A 14,310-nucleotide genomic window follows, 5' to 3' on the forward strand; every position below is an offset into this window, starting at 1 on the left:
TTCTCTAAGAGAAAAATAGTGCAAATGGTCACTTTGCTAGGGAGCTACGACTAGGTAACGGGGTTGGGATTATCACCTAGATAAAAAATAACAGAAGAACAAGAAAGCCGCCTTAAGAGAATTGAGGGTTGAAATATTGTATAGTAAGTCTAGAAAACTTTCTCCAACAGCAACTGTAGTTAAAGTAAGGAATCTAAGCGAAGGTGGCAATTTCTGAATTTTAAATTGCATCCCATGCCTTTTTATTTGTGGTTACGATCAGGTCCACTACTGTTGACCTGATCGGAACCACAAATGTGATTGAAAGGCAAATTGAGTATCAGCACTTCCATAGCAATATGATTATAATTGATTGTGTTTTCTAGCCTTAACTTGTTTTCAACATTCCTTGGAGAAGATCAGAGGCTTGCTGCAGTATGCGAATCCTGATAATGTTTAAGCTTGCCTCTAGCTTTTTAATTTTGTATTCAAGCTTGTCATTGTCGTCTTCGGAGCTGGTCAAGAGTTCTTAATATCTCGTGAGCTCGATCAGGAACACCACCTTCAAAGTTGTGGCATTTTAGAAAACCTTCAAAACACTTTCTTCAGAAGCCTTAAAGAATACATGAAAGGTCATTGTGTATGTTTATAGGACAAAATGTGTCGATGCACAGTGAAGATATGGTCCCAATAGTTGAATAGCTCACTTTTATCGAGAGTTGCTCAACCACTCTTTAAGGGATTTGTTAATTTAATAAGAAAAAAGTTAGTGACTTTTGATCTAAACTAACTCTACCAACTATCAAACGTTACGTAACTCAAGGCTCAATACCCTATAAAAAAACTTTGCCCAAGTTAGTGGAAAAATCAAACGAGCTCAATATCTCAGCTTTTCTACTGATCACTCTTCTCTAATTATTGATAACAAGATATCCTTCATCCAAAAGTCTACACCATCAACAAAAATGCTTGCCACAGCAAAAGTCTTCAGAAGGGATGACTAGTAATCTCTCAAAACCAAGTGATATTGAGAGACTATTAGTCATGCATTCTAAAGACTTCCGCTCTGGCAAGAATCTCTGTTGATGACAAGATATCCATCATGTAAAAGTCTACACCGTCAGCAGAAATGCTTTGCCACAGCGAAAGTCTTCAGAAGGCATGACTAGTAATCTCTCAAGACAGAAAAATTACTACTTCTCTATCTTGCACTATTGAGTAATGTACAAAAGCCATAGAAGAACAACATGAGCTGAAAAAAGTGAGAACATTAGTCATGCCTTTGTACGTTACTCAATAGTACAAGACAGAGGAGTTACAATTTTTTTGTCTTAAGAGATTACTAGTCATGCCTTCTGAAGACTTTCGTTGTGGCAAAGCATTTCTGCTGATGGTGTAAACTTTTGCATGGCGGATATCTTGTCATCAACAGAGATTCTTGCTAGAGCAAAATTCTTTAGAAGGCATGACTAATAGTCTCTCAATATCGTTGGGTTTTGAGAAATTACTACTCATCCCATCTGAAGGCGTTTGCTGTGGCAAGCATTTCTGCTAACGGTGTAGACTTTTGGATGGTGGATACCTTGTCATTAATAACTGGAGAAGAGTGATCAGCAGAAAGGCTGAGAGATTGAGCTCGTTTGATTTTTCTACCAACTCAGGCAAAGTTTTTTGATAGGGTATTGAACCTTGAGCTACGTAACGTTTGATAGGCTTGATAGAGTTAGTTTAGATCAAAATTTACTCCTTATTTATTAATTTAATAAATCTCTTGAAGGGTGGTTGAGCAATGCTTGATAGAAGTGAGCTATTCAACTGTTGGGACCACATCTTCACTGTGCATCAGCACATTTTGACCAAAAAAACATACACAGCGACCCTCCATGTATCCTTTAAGGATTCTGAAGAAAGTGTTCTGAAGGACTTCTACAATTCCACAACTTTGAAGGTGGTGTTCCTGATCGAGCTCACAAGAGATCAGGAACTCTTGACCAACTTCGAAGATGGCAACGAATCAGCAAGCTTGATACAAACTTGAAAATTATCGGGATACGCATACTACAGCAAGCCTTTGATCTTCTCCAAGGAATGTTGAAAGCATGCTAAGGCTAGAAAACACAATCAATTATAACCATATTGCTAAGAAAGTAGTGAAACTCAATCTACCTTTCAATCACGTTTATGGTTTCGATCAGGTCAACAGCAGTGGACCTAATCGGAACCACAAACAAGAAGGCATGAGATGCAATTTAAAACTCAGAAATTATCGTCTTCGCTTAGATTCCTTACATTAACTGCAATTGTTATTGGTTTAAGTTTTCTAGACTTACTGTAATTATTTCAACCCTTGATTCCCTTAAGGCTACTTTCTTGGTCTTCTGCTATTTTCTATCTAGGTGATAATCCCGACCACGCTACCTAGTCACAGCTCCCTAGCAAAGTGTTCATCTGCATTACATTTCTTTCAGAGAGATAACAAATGAATTTACATTACCAGATACACTTTCATATTTGCACTTGATTCAAATTTCTCATGTTTTAAGATAATTCCATCAGCCAGATTTGCTGGAAGTTACTTTCTAACCTATGTCTCTTCTTCAATTAGCTCTCAGATGATATAGTCTTTCATCAACTCCCATTTCCCTCGCAGGCATTTTCCTTCGGCTCCTTCTGGCGTATAATCATTTTCTCGATCAACCCTTCCATATAAATTTGGGCTAGGGGAATTTTTATTAGTTTTTCATTCTTGTTTGATGCAGTACGAGGCTTCGAAGGTGTTTTCAGAGTCCAATGCGTACTTAAAGTTAAGTCCAATCCCTATTTATTCTCTGCAATGACACGAAATATTGATCCCTTTTCAAAACTTGACACGCATAAACACGAGCAACAACTGTCAGTAATTCGTAACAAGGTATCTGCACCATCTTCATGAGGCCCTCAGCCTTATCAATTCAAACCCATCAAACTTAACTGTACAATGCAGGATCTTGTTTGAATGATCAGTGCCTAATCGATTTAAAACTTCATTCACAAAACTATTGTACTTTATGTATGTTGTCCCCATGACCTTATCAATAATACTTCTTAACTCACACACATATGATAGTGGATTCATCTGCACGCACCTTATTCTTCCTAGCCTGTCTATGGCTTAAATTGAATAAACAGATGACTAGCAAGTTGCAACAGATGTCATATCTATTGGAAAAGCAAATTGATATATCTATCTGTTGCAGCAGATTGTCAATATGTTGTAAGTTATCTGACAGATGGAATATATTTTTGCAATAGGTTACCCATCTGTTAGATTTATTTTAAAGCAATTTTCTTTTCTTTTTGAAATACAATAAAAAGATAAAATGTTGTATTTAGATCCCTTTTTTTAATTTACATATTTTTTTTAATTTACATATTCGAAAAGTCACAAGTTTTATTTAATTAAGGGATATGAACAGTCGTGACTTTTTGTTTGACTTAGTTACCCCTTTTAATTCAATCATTTTATAAATAGGTCCCCCTAGCCTCCTCTCACTGGTTCATTCTACTACACTTACAATACAAATATAGCTGATCCAGATTCGTACAAGAAGACTCATATCGAGTCCATACTAGAACTTCAAAGGCAGTTTGATGAACTCCAAAGGAATTTGGCCGACTTCGGAGCAAGGCTGAGGAGGGCCCTACTGCTGCTGAATGAAAATTGTCCGGTTGACAATAATAATAGTAATAATAATAATAATAGTAATGATAATAATAGTAGTAGTAATAATAATTATGTTATATTTTTTCTTTCTTTTAGTGTCTCTATTTTTCTTTTTTATATCGGATCTACCTATAAGGGGTTCAAAAATCAATGTATATGTTTGGTTTGGTTTGATTTGGTCGACTTTGAATTTTTAATTCTTATTTAATATTTAATTATCATTCTATTTATTCCCTATTCTCAACATGTCGACGGTTGGAGGTAGGAATTGAGCACTTGTGGCAACAGAGGATGGTGAAAAGTCATAATTCCCCTAAAAATGGTTCGTTAATAAATAATAAGGAGCTATATGATATACACAATTTATGACCATAAAAGAAATATTATTTAATTTAAAAAAAAGTCACAACATTGGATTAATTAAGTTATATGATGATTGTTAAGAAAAAGGTGAATAGTCGTGACCCCCTATGACTTTTTGTCTAAACACATTCAACAAACAAACAACGCTACTGATGCATCAAATTCTTCATCTGTTGCGACTAATGAATCAGTTGTTAGAAGAAATCAAAAAAGCTCCTAAAATAGATGGTCGATTTATTGCAACAGATGGTATATTTATTGCAACGGATGGGTTATCTGATGCAACAGATATACAATCTATTGCCATAACTCAATAAAAAAATGGTTATTATTTTATTAAAGAAACGATTATTGAAAATCAGGTGTCTTCGGTTTTTAAATTGAGAAAAGGGGTTATTTAAATTTAAGATATAATTAATAATAAGCTGAAAAGTCATGACTTGTCACAATAATAAAAAACTCACCAGCTTGATTTAATTAAGTCATTTCTTTTCATAGAAAACAATAAGAAAATAAATGATAAACACAATTTAAACCATAAAAAACTCACCAAAAATATTTTTGTTTTTAAATTTATTTTATTAATTTATATAATTAAAAAGTCAGCAAATTTGAATTAATGATATGATGAATTTTTTTAAAAAAAGATAGATTATATGTTGCAATAGATAGATTATCTTATGCAACAGACTATCTATTTGTTGCAACAGATGATATATTTATTGTCACAGATAAGTTATCTGATGCAACAGATATAGAATCTGTTGTCACAACTCAATATATAAATGGTTCCTGAAAAATAACTAATTATTAATAATAATAAGCTGAAAAGTCATGACTTATCACAATATTGCTTAATTTAATTAAGTCATAACTTTTTATAATAATCAAGAATGTCATTAATAAATGGAGGTGAACAGTTGCGCCTTTAAATCTGTTTCATTAATTTATATAATTAAAAAGTCAAAAAATTTGGATTTCATGATGATAATTTAAAAAAAAAAAGATATATAGATTATATATTGCAACAGATATATTATCTAATGCAACAGGTTACTATTTGTTGCAACAGATGATATATTTATTATCACAGATGAGTTATCTGATGCAACAGATATATAATCTATTGTCACAACTCAATATAAAAATGGTTCCTGAAAAGAACTAATTATTAATAATAATAAGCTGAAAAGTCATGACTTATCACAATATTGCTTAATTTAATCAAGTCATAACTTTTCACAGTAAGCAAGAAATGTCATTAGTAAATGAAGGTGAACAGTTGAGACTTTTTGCCTAACACATTCAAGTTCAATCCTCTATAAATAGGTCTCTACTTACTCAATCGTTCATTCTACTACACTCTATTTATTCCTTGCTCTTGTTACACCTTCAACTACTTTCTCTTCAAGGACTTGATAGCTTTTTCCTGTCTCTGGTAAGTTTTTTTCTTGATTTTTATGTAAATATACATTGTATTACATTCGAATTCTTTCTTTTATTTACTTTTGTTTATACGTGTGTGTTTTGTCAACAATTTATTTTCTAGATATGGCTGATCCAGTATGGGATGTCGCTATTTTATAAGACGCCATGCGAGAACTACAAAAGGAGGTTCATGACCTGCAGTGGGAGTTGGCCGCTGTCAAAGTAAGGATGCTGCAGGAGATCTGCAGGCTGAGGAGGGCGTTGCTGCTGCCGAATGAAGATTGGTCAGTTGGCCATACAAATAATAATGATAATAATAATAATTCAGCTTTTTTTTTCTTTTACCTATGTATTTTTATTTTTTTTGTTTAGTAAAAAATTTATGTTTGATGCATTTGACGTTGTAATTCTTATTTAATTTTCATGTTGTCTATTTCTTTTTCTCAACGAATAACATGTCTACAATTAAAGAATAATTTGAATCCAGTATCAATAGCAAGAGATCAACATATGAGTTAAGTTACCTGTTGGGTTTGTGACAGGAGCTGCATTTTGTTGTTCGAAACAGATTATTCATCTGTTACAATAGAATAATTATCTGTTGCAACAGATAAATATTCTTTTGCAACGGATATATATTCTGTTGCAACAGATTACTTGTCTGTTGGAACAGATTACTAATCTGGTGCAACAGATTATTTATCTGTTGAAACAGATTACTAATTTGGTACAACTGATTATTACTCTGTTGCAACAGAATACCCATCTATTCGATTCATATTACGGACACCTAGAACTTTAAACATGAATTCAAGATGAGTCTACTGTTGCAATAGAACATTTATTTGGTGCCACAGATGATGGATCTGTTTAAACAGATTGCTCTTATGTTGCATTCATGTTCGCGTGCTAGCTATTGTTGAAAAAATAGCGCACTAGCAGTTACCCAGATGACAAATTCAACTAAAAAACATAATTTGACTTACCAAAGTCTCCTCTCAAGTAAATGCCAAAGTTAAAAGTGATGTACGAAATAAAATTTAGCAGAAGAATATGAAGATGATAATGAAGTATAAGACGATGATAATGAATCAAAAGATGATGAATAAAGCAGCAACAACAATGAACAACAAATATCGCGAAGAGAGAGAAAATAACAACGGATGAGGAGAGAGAAAAACACGTTTTTTTTTCCCTTCATTCCCCGTTATATTAAGTAGCATTTAGATCAAAGTGTAAATTTAAAAACTTGTGGGTTATTTTTAAATTTTTCGAACTTTCTTAATCCATAATTAAGTAATTGTCACCTCCACTCAATTATTAAGACTTGTGCCACCTACATCTCATTTTAAAACTTTTTTGTCACCTGTAGCCCAAAACCCCAGTTAGTTAGTGAAACCCCATTATATATACAGTTGTACAGAGTTTATTACTACTCAATTGAATTCATTCTCTCAAATGAGATATTTTCTCTCAATGATCTCTTATCAGTTTTCTCTCAACATGAACTAAGATTCATATATCTGCAAAAATTAATTGTTTTAGCTAGCTAGTTACCATACGTTAATAAGAGAAACAACTAGCACATCTTGTTCAAAAAGATAAATCCAGTCATCTGCCAAAGATCAACCCGTTTGCAAGGTTACATTACTGATAATGATAATGATTTGCCTGATGAAGATCTTGTAAATTTTGCACTATTTGTATATTGTGATACAATCACCTTTGAGGAAAGTGTAAAGATGATTGGGTTAATGAAATAAGTTTTAAATCCTAAATTCACATGTGATTTGGTAGATGATTTATTCTCATGGGACCTGAAAAGATAAGAACACCCGATGCTCAACTACTTAGGTTGTAGTATTTAATAAAAAATATTATTAATTGGAGACTTACGGATTCTTTCTTAGCAGAAGCAAATTTATAGTAATCACGACTTTTGTCACTGATCGGTAGGAATATTACAAGATTGATGAATTTCTTATCTTCCACAGCCTTTATATCCTTCTGGATATGCTAAGCATACGTTGAATAGTTTGTGAATGCAGTAAAAAGTTTTTCTGATGAATAATTTTTTGTTCATTTTATGTGTAAGCTTTAGCCATTATTATGAAAGAAAAAAACACCTATAGTAGTGTATTTATATGTTGTAGGTAGAATCGAAGAAGAGGACAAGCTAATTGGTTAACAGGTTAACGAGTTAATAACTCAAATGTCACTCAACTTTAACTTTTATCGCAGAAAGTCACTCAACTTTGATCTTTATTTCAAAAGTCACTCAACTTTCACATTTTTACTCAGAAAGTCACTTAAACTATTTAATCATTTTTTTAAATAACATTTGCTTATGTGGAATTATTATTTAAATGCAAAATTCAAAAAAATAAAAAATTATCTCTTAATGACCCTTTTATCCTTATTTCCATAAATTAATTTTTCTTTCTCATTTTTCTTCTCCTTCTCACATATTGTAATTGATTCAACATTAAATATGCCAAATAAAATATTAAAAGATCAAATTAAATTTAACAATAATCGAAGAATAAGAAATTATTAATATAAACTATATTAATATGATGAAATATAACTAAATGATACGTAATTCAACTCATTTATTACTAAAAGTCACGTGTATGTAGTTATTACATATATATATATATAGTGAATCCCTATAACGTAGATATATTACTCATAATATTTAGTTATGGGTATAAAATCCCTAATTCATCATACATATACATATAGTACAGTGTTTTGTTTTCATACATATAATACAGACATTTATAAAAAAGCGCATCTTTAGAGTGAAAACAGGAAGAGGGGGTGTATTGTTGAGAGCGTCGCATTTATAATAAGCTATATAATGTGTAAATTTAAATTTAATTAGATTTCAATACGAACATCAATATCAGATGGAAAAAAGAAGTTGAAACAAGGATTGAAAAGGTAGAGCAATATAATTGTAGTTTTAATTCTTTGGTTATTGTTAAATTTTAATGTGATCCTTTGATATTTTATTAAACATATTTAATGTTGAATCAATTATGCGAGAAGGAGAAGAAAAATGAGAAAGGGGAGGGGAGATACAAAATTTAAGGAAATAAGGATAAAAGAGTCATTAAAAAATATTTTTTATTTTTTAGAATTTTAACTTAAATAGAAATTCCACATAAATAAATTTTATTTAAGAAAATAATTAAATAGATTGAGTGACTTTACGAGTAAAAATGTGATAGGTGATTTTTGAAATAAAGGCCAAAATTGAGTGACTTTGTGAGATAAAAGTTCAAAATTGAGTTATTAACTCACAAGTTAACTACTGTGTATTTGGTGGTTGCATTAGTAGTGGAGTTAACTATATCGACTTATTTATGGTTATAGTAGACATGCTATAGCTGCATTTGATGTTAAATATCAAAAAATTCATTCTAAAAAAAAAGTATAATTTTTTTTCCCAGCCTAATCTCAGATTATTACTGTAAAGAAACTAAAAAGGAAATTAAAGTATTGGAAGGAACTGTAGAGGCAAAAGAAGGTTCTCTGAAAACCTTAGTAAGGTTGATGTACAAACCAATAAGGGTTGTCGTGGAATGATAAGAATTCCTTCATTCTTAATTAGAGATCTCAGGTCTGAGTCCGTACTGATATGGAGTCATCTTTGCTAGATAGTGCTTTAACACCTAAAGTGGGGTGGGTTTCTGACATCAGTTCGGATTTAGTCGAACTCTAATGAGATAACGAACAAAGAGTGGAAACATATTAAATAAAAAAAGACTGATATACCATGTCCCAACCTTCAACATTTAACTATGGATACGAAGATGAATTCAAATGGGATAAAAGAGTATCAATTTCTTGAAATATTCTCATGGCATTATGGGGTTAATTAGTGAAGGTGAGGTAGTTTTATATGTTTAGTTATTTATTGTTTCAGTAAATTCTTTGATTATTTTACTTTTGTTTGTTCGTGTTGTTTCACATGGCAAGACTGATATGGTTACCAACGAATTAAGAGCAAAACTGTACAACATATAATGTTTAATTGAAAGCTTCAAAGGAAAATTCTAATTTTATACATGAGCTAAACTAGTGAATATATTCCCGCTTCGTGTGATCGATAAAGAATTTTTATTATTAAATAAATATTATCCTAAATTTATAATGAAATATTAATTTCTTTATAATTTTCAATCGTAATATTATGAGTTGTTTCTTTATATCATAGTATTTTGAAGATATTGTTTTGCTTTTTTTTAATCCTCTTATCTCACTTAACTGTTGATTTTTGTATCTTGATATGCTATTTGCAAAAATAGAACAATATCATATAACTTACCTATAAAATGATATTATCATAATTAAATATTTAATCTTAAAATAAATATTATATTTCATAAAAGAATAGAAATAGATGATCTGACATTCAAAATAGATAAGCTAACATCCAATATTCCACAACCAAATTGAACCAGCGAAAAATAATATCTTTAATCACTTGCAACTTTCGATCGATATGAAAATTTATTACTCTTCTTTAAACAAAATCAAAGATTTAGGAATTCTTTTCACCTCAACTGATTTAGTTTTCTTAAATTGGGAGTGAACTGTCAAAGAGAAAGAAAGAAAAACAAAGAATAATCGAGAAGCAGAGGAGAAGTCGAAAGAATCAAATAAAAAGACAAAAATACCTATGCTTTTGATTTAAATAACCTTAAGTAGAAATTTGTCCAACTTTTAATGCAAAATATACAATAATTTATGTTGTGGTCGTCCTAACCTTCATGCTTCTATATAATAGTAGATAGAAAAATAATAAAGATAGAAGAGAAAAGACATGTAGTCATCATTAAAGCTGTCTCGAATTTGAAAGTAGACGCTTAAAGTTTGCAGGGTGTAGGAATATGTCTGTGGTGTATTGGTGATACTTATATGTTTCAAATAGATATTTTATAGTATTACCTTATGCGTGTCTTGTTTCTATTATTATCCTTTACTATCTAGGGTGTGATATCCCACGTTGCATGCTTTTATGTGTTTTGTTCGTTATATTGGTATTTGTTCTGAACCGGGAGCCTATCGAAAACAATATTTATACTTTATCAGAGATAGTGATATGAATTACGCACATTTTACTCTTTTCAAATCCCACTTGATGGTAATATAATGGGTATGTTATTGTTGTTGTTGCTATGAACCCACAAAACTAAATTCAACTTAAATAAATACACCACTTTGATGCATTTTCAAAGCAAGTGTAAGTGAAAAGCAGTAATATAACGTATCCAGAAAATAGCTTCATCTTATTATTATTCTAACAAATCAGGGAATCAATGAATGTTAGTTTCATAATTCATTGGTTTTAATTTTCCCATAATTTTCACTTTTTTAAGAACTCATGGCAGTCTAAATATATTTGATTTTGTCGAACCCTATGTAAGTGATACAATTTAATTTTTTTAATGAAAAATTTATTTAGCATGTATAAAAGATATATCAAGGGATCAATGAATTAAAAAAAATTATTAAAAATTGAAAAACTAAAATCATGGTCAGACTTTTGTATCTCAAGTACATCGAATGTTTTAAATGCTACTTAGACAAATAAGAGGAACCCAATTGAGATGCATCTCACTGTATTTTATAGTCATTTGAAGAGTTATGAGTTGTGACACTGACTCCTTAGGGAAGCATATTAATTGATGTTTAGATCGAGTTTATAAGAATAAATGGATTATAGCAGACTTGAATACTGAACTATTACTAGTGATATATCTAGATTCTCCAGCCCCAAAGTGTTACAAGTATCCTCTTTAATTTTGGGACTAACTTGAATGTCCTTTAAAATCTCCGTCAATTTGGTAATTTCTTGGTTTGGACTTCCCTCAATTGTTGATGCTGCTTGCATATGACAAATATGCAAAGCTTGCTTCCATATGTATGACAAGCTCAATTAAAAATGCTTCCAGATGCTTGCGTGTGGCAATCTAAAAACAGAACAAAGTATTAGTGACAAAATATCAGTACTGATCCAATAATAGCTTAATCTGCCAAGCCAAAAGGAATCACGAGGAGGCAGACTTGTCTACCAGCTATCAAAGTTTTCTAGTGAACGCTGAAAAGAAGAATGCATACAATAATTCCAAAAAAGTTTCTAAACAGTAGGCAGATACAGATAAAAGGTATTACCAGCATTCAAATATCTAGCACAATATGATATTGACAAGGTTGGTGCATATTCAAGAGATATCCACCTGATCGCTGTAGTTGTAGAGGAACAAGGAGTTTTCACTCGGAGCTAAAGTTTTGACCAGAAAACTTGATTTACCCAATGAATCCAGTGCAGAAATCACAGCTCTTTATTTTAACTTTTTTCTTTTTTCTCTTATGCTCACAGATATCTTAAAAGGCAAGTTTTATAGAACTAGCTGGATAATATGAAGCCTAACATGTTCAGATATAGGATTTCCAATATTTTTTAAGAGAAAATGATTTCAACGTGTGTTACCTTCTCATTTACCTACTCTGTGATAGCAGAAGCAGAATGTTGCAGTTACTCAATTCTGTTTATGCCATCAGTTGGTAATATAGCAACGCAATAATTCAATGAGTAATATACAATTAGACTCTGAGAGTTACAAATGTGGAAGATGAAGGAGTGGGTTAATAAGGGTGAACTCTTTTCAGTTTTGATGACCCCAATCACTCACCATGTGATTCTGAGGCAGGCGTTAAACCAAAGCCACCATCGTATCAGATGTGAGGATTCATCTTCGTCTTCTCAACAATCAACAAGTAAACTGAGAGCTCATTGAGCTGACAATAGAGATAATATACAAGGGGAACAATTTCAAGGTCACAACAATACCAAGATAGGAATTCGTCTATGTTGCTACAACAGAGTAAAGATTACAGATTCTACTTGCTTGAGGATCAATAATTAATTTGATGACATTAGATTGCTAGGCAACATCTGATGAACCAATTCCTTATACGGTAACATGGATGCCATATTGCCACCAATTGAATCTTATGACAAAGAACCTACTAAATCTATTTTAAAACCGCACACCCCCTACAAATGGTATCAGAGCTCAGCAGTTTAAAAAGTACGGAAGAGATATATATTAGAGTTAGAGTTAGAATAGATATATGTTAGAGTTAGAATATACATGTTAGAGTTAAAATTAGATTTAGAGTTAAAAAAAAAAAATTAATTATAATTAATTAATTATGCGAAGACCATTTAAAAATAGAGACGCTTTTAGAAAAATTAAAGAATCTTTAATTAGTAATTATTCAGAATATATAAGTCTAAATAAAACAAAAGAAAATCCACAAAAATTAGCCTACTTAATTACATTAATATCTAGTATTGAATCAAAATTAATAACACATTTAAAATCCAAAAGAATGAAACACATACCACCTAATTATGATAAAATTAGATTTAGATATCCACCAAGATATTATAAATATAATTTAAAATGAATAAAGTACAACAATACAAAGAATTAAAACAAATTATCTCTGAAAAACGTAAAGAATTAAAAATAAGAATAAAAAGACTACATTATAATATATTTGCCGGAGTTAGTAAAAGTTCAATAGATACACAAAAAGATGAAATATCAAAATTGAAATCACAAATAGATAGTTTAGAATATGTATATCAACATGACCTATTCACAATAAAATGAATAAAGAAGAATTTATAATAGATGAAAAAATATATGAAAACTACGAAGGATCAAAAATAAAAATAGTATTTTCTAATCTAGGACGAAGATATAAGAAAATAGGCGAACATTTATATCTAATGTTAGAAAAAGAAGAATTAAAATTAGAAGATAAATTAACAGCAATGATAAGAATAAAAAAAGAAAATGAAGAGATAGATAGGAAAAAAGAAATAGAAAAAATAAAACAACAAACTACGGAAGAAATACGAAAAATAGAAGAAACTAAAAATAGTAGAATTGCTGAATTAGAAAAAGAATTACAAATGTTAAAAGAACTGTATGAACAAAGACAAAAAGAAAAATAAGAAAAAGATAGAGAACAGAAATTATTAAATGAGATAAATCAATTTAAGGAAAAATTAGAAATAAAAAACGAAGAGTTAGAAATAAATAATATAGATATTGAAGAGACAGAAACAGATAATTACGATTCCGAAGATAGTGAAACATATACAGAAGTATTAACAAATACAAAAAATCTAGAAATCAATGAAAAACAAAAAGAAATTAATGAGGAAAACTTAGAAAATACCCACACAGAAATAAATACTCTTGATAAAAAAGAAAATGAGAATATAATACCTAAAACAACAGAAATAAGAAAACCTATATATTATAAGAATAAATTTAAAAAATATAATGAATATGATAAATGGATACCAAAACAAATAATTAATAAAAATTATAACTTTTTAGATCTAGACTGTGTAATAGATACAGAAAAAACAATACAATTATGGATAGGATATATGACAAAACAATTATTAGATAATAATATAAATATAACAGATGCACCAGAATATATAGAAAAAACACTAATAGGATCAGTAAAGCTATGGTTTGCAAATTTAACTGAAAATAGCAAAAAAGTATTAAGAACTAATAAACCTAAAGAAGGAACATCATCGACAACAACTAAACTAACCCCTATAGAATTATTAAAAAAATATGAAACAGCTATAAAAGATGAATTTGGTAGTACGACAACAATCGAAGAAGAACAAAATGAAGAAAAAGATACAAATAGAAATTTAATGTTAAAATTAGCAATATGTAATATGTGTTATATAGATGAATATACTTGCGCATTTAAAGAAT

The 14,310-nt window shown here is 30.4% G+C and overlaps 1 long non-coding RNA gene across 1 annotated transcript; it reads right to left on the reverse strand.

Moving 5' to 3' along the window:
- Nucleotides 1-11,019: 11,019 nt before the first annotated feature.
- Nucleotides 11,020-12,506, reverse strand: LOC124896330. Its single transcript, XR_007052690.1, has 2 exons — nucleotides 12,181-12,506; nucleotides 11,020-11,457 (listed from the first exon to the last, which is right to left on the reverse strand). It is a non-coding gene; the product is annotated as an uncharacterized LOC124896330 (long non-coding RNA).
- Between the last annotated feature and the right edge of the window lie 1,804 nt (nucleotides 12,507-14,310).

The sequence above is a fragment of the Capsicum annuum genome, chromosome 2 (genome assembly GCF_002878395.1).
Source record: "Capsicum annuum cultivar UCD-10X-F1 chromosome 2, UCD10Xv1.1, whole genome shotgun sequence".
Lineage (NCBI taxonomy): Eukaryota > Viridiplantae > Streptophyta > Magnoliopsida > Solanales > Solanaceae > Capsicum > Capsicum annuum.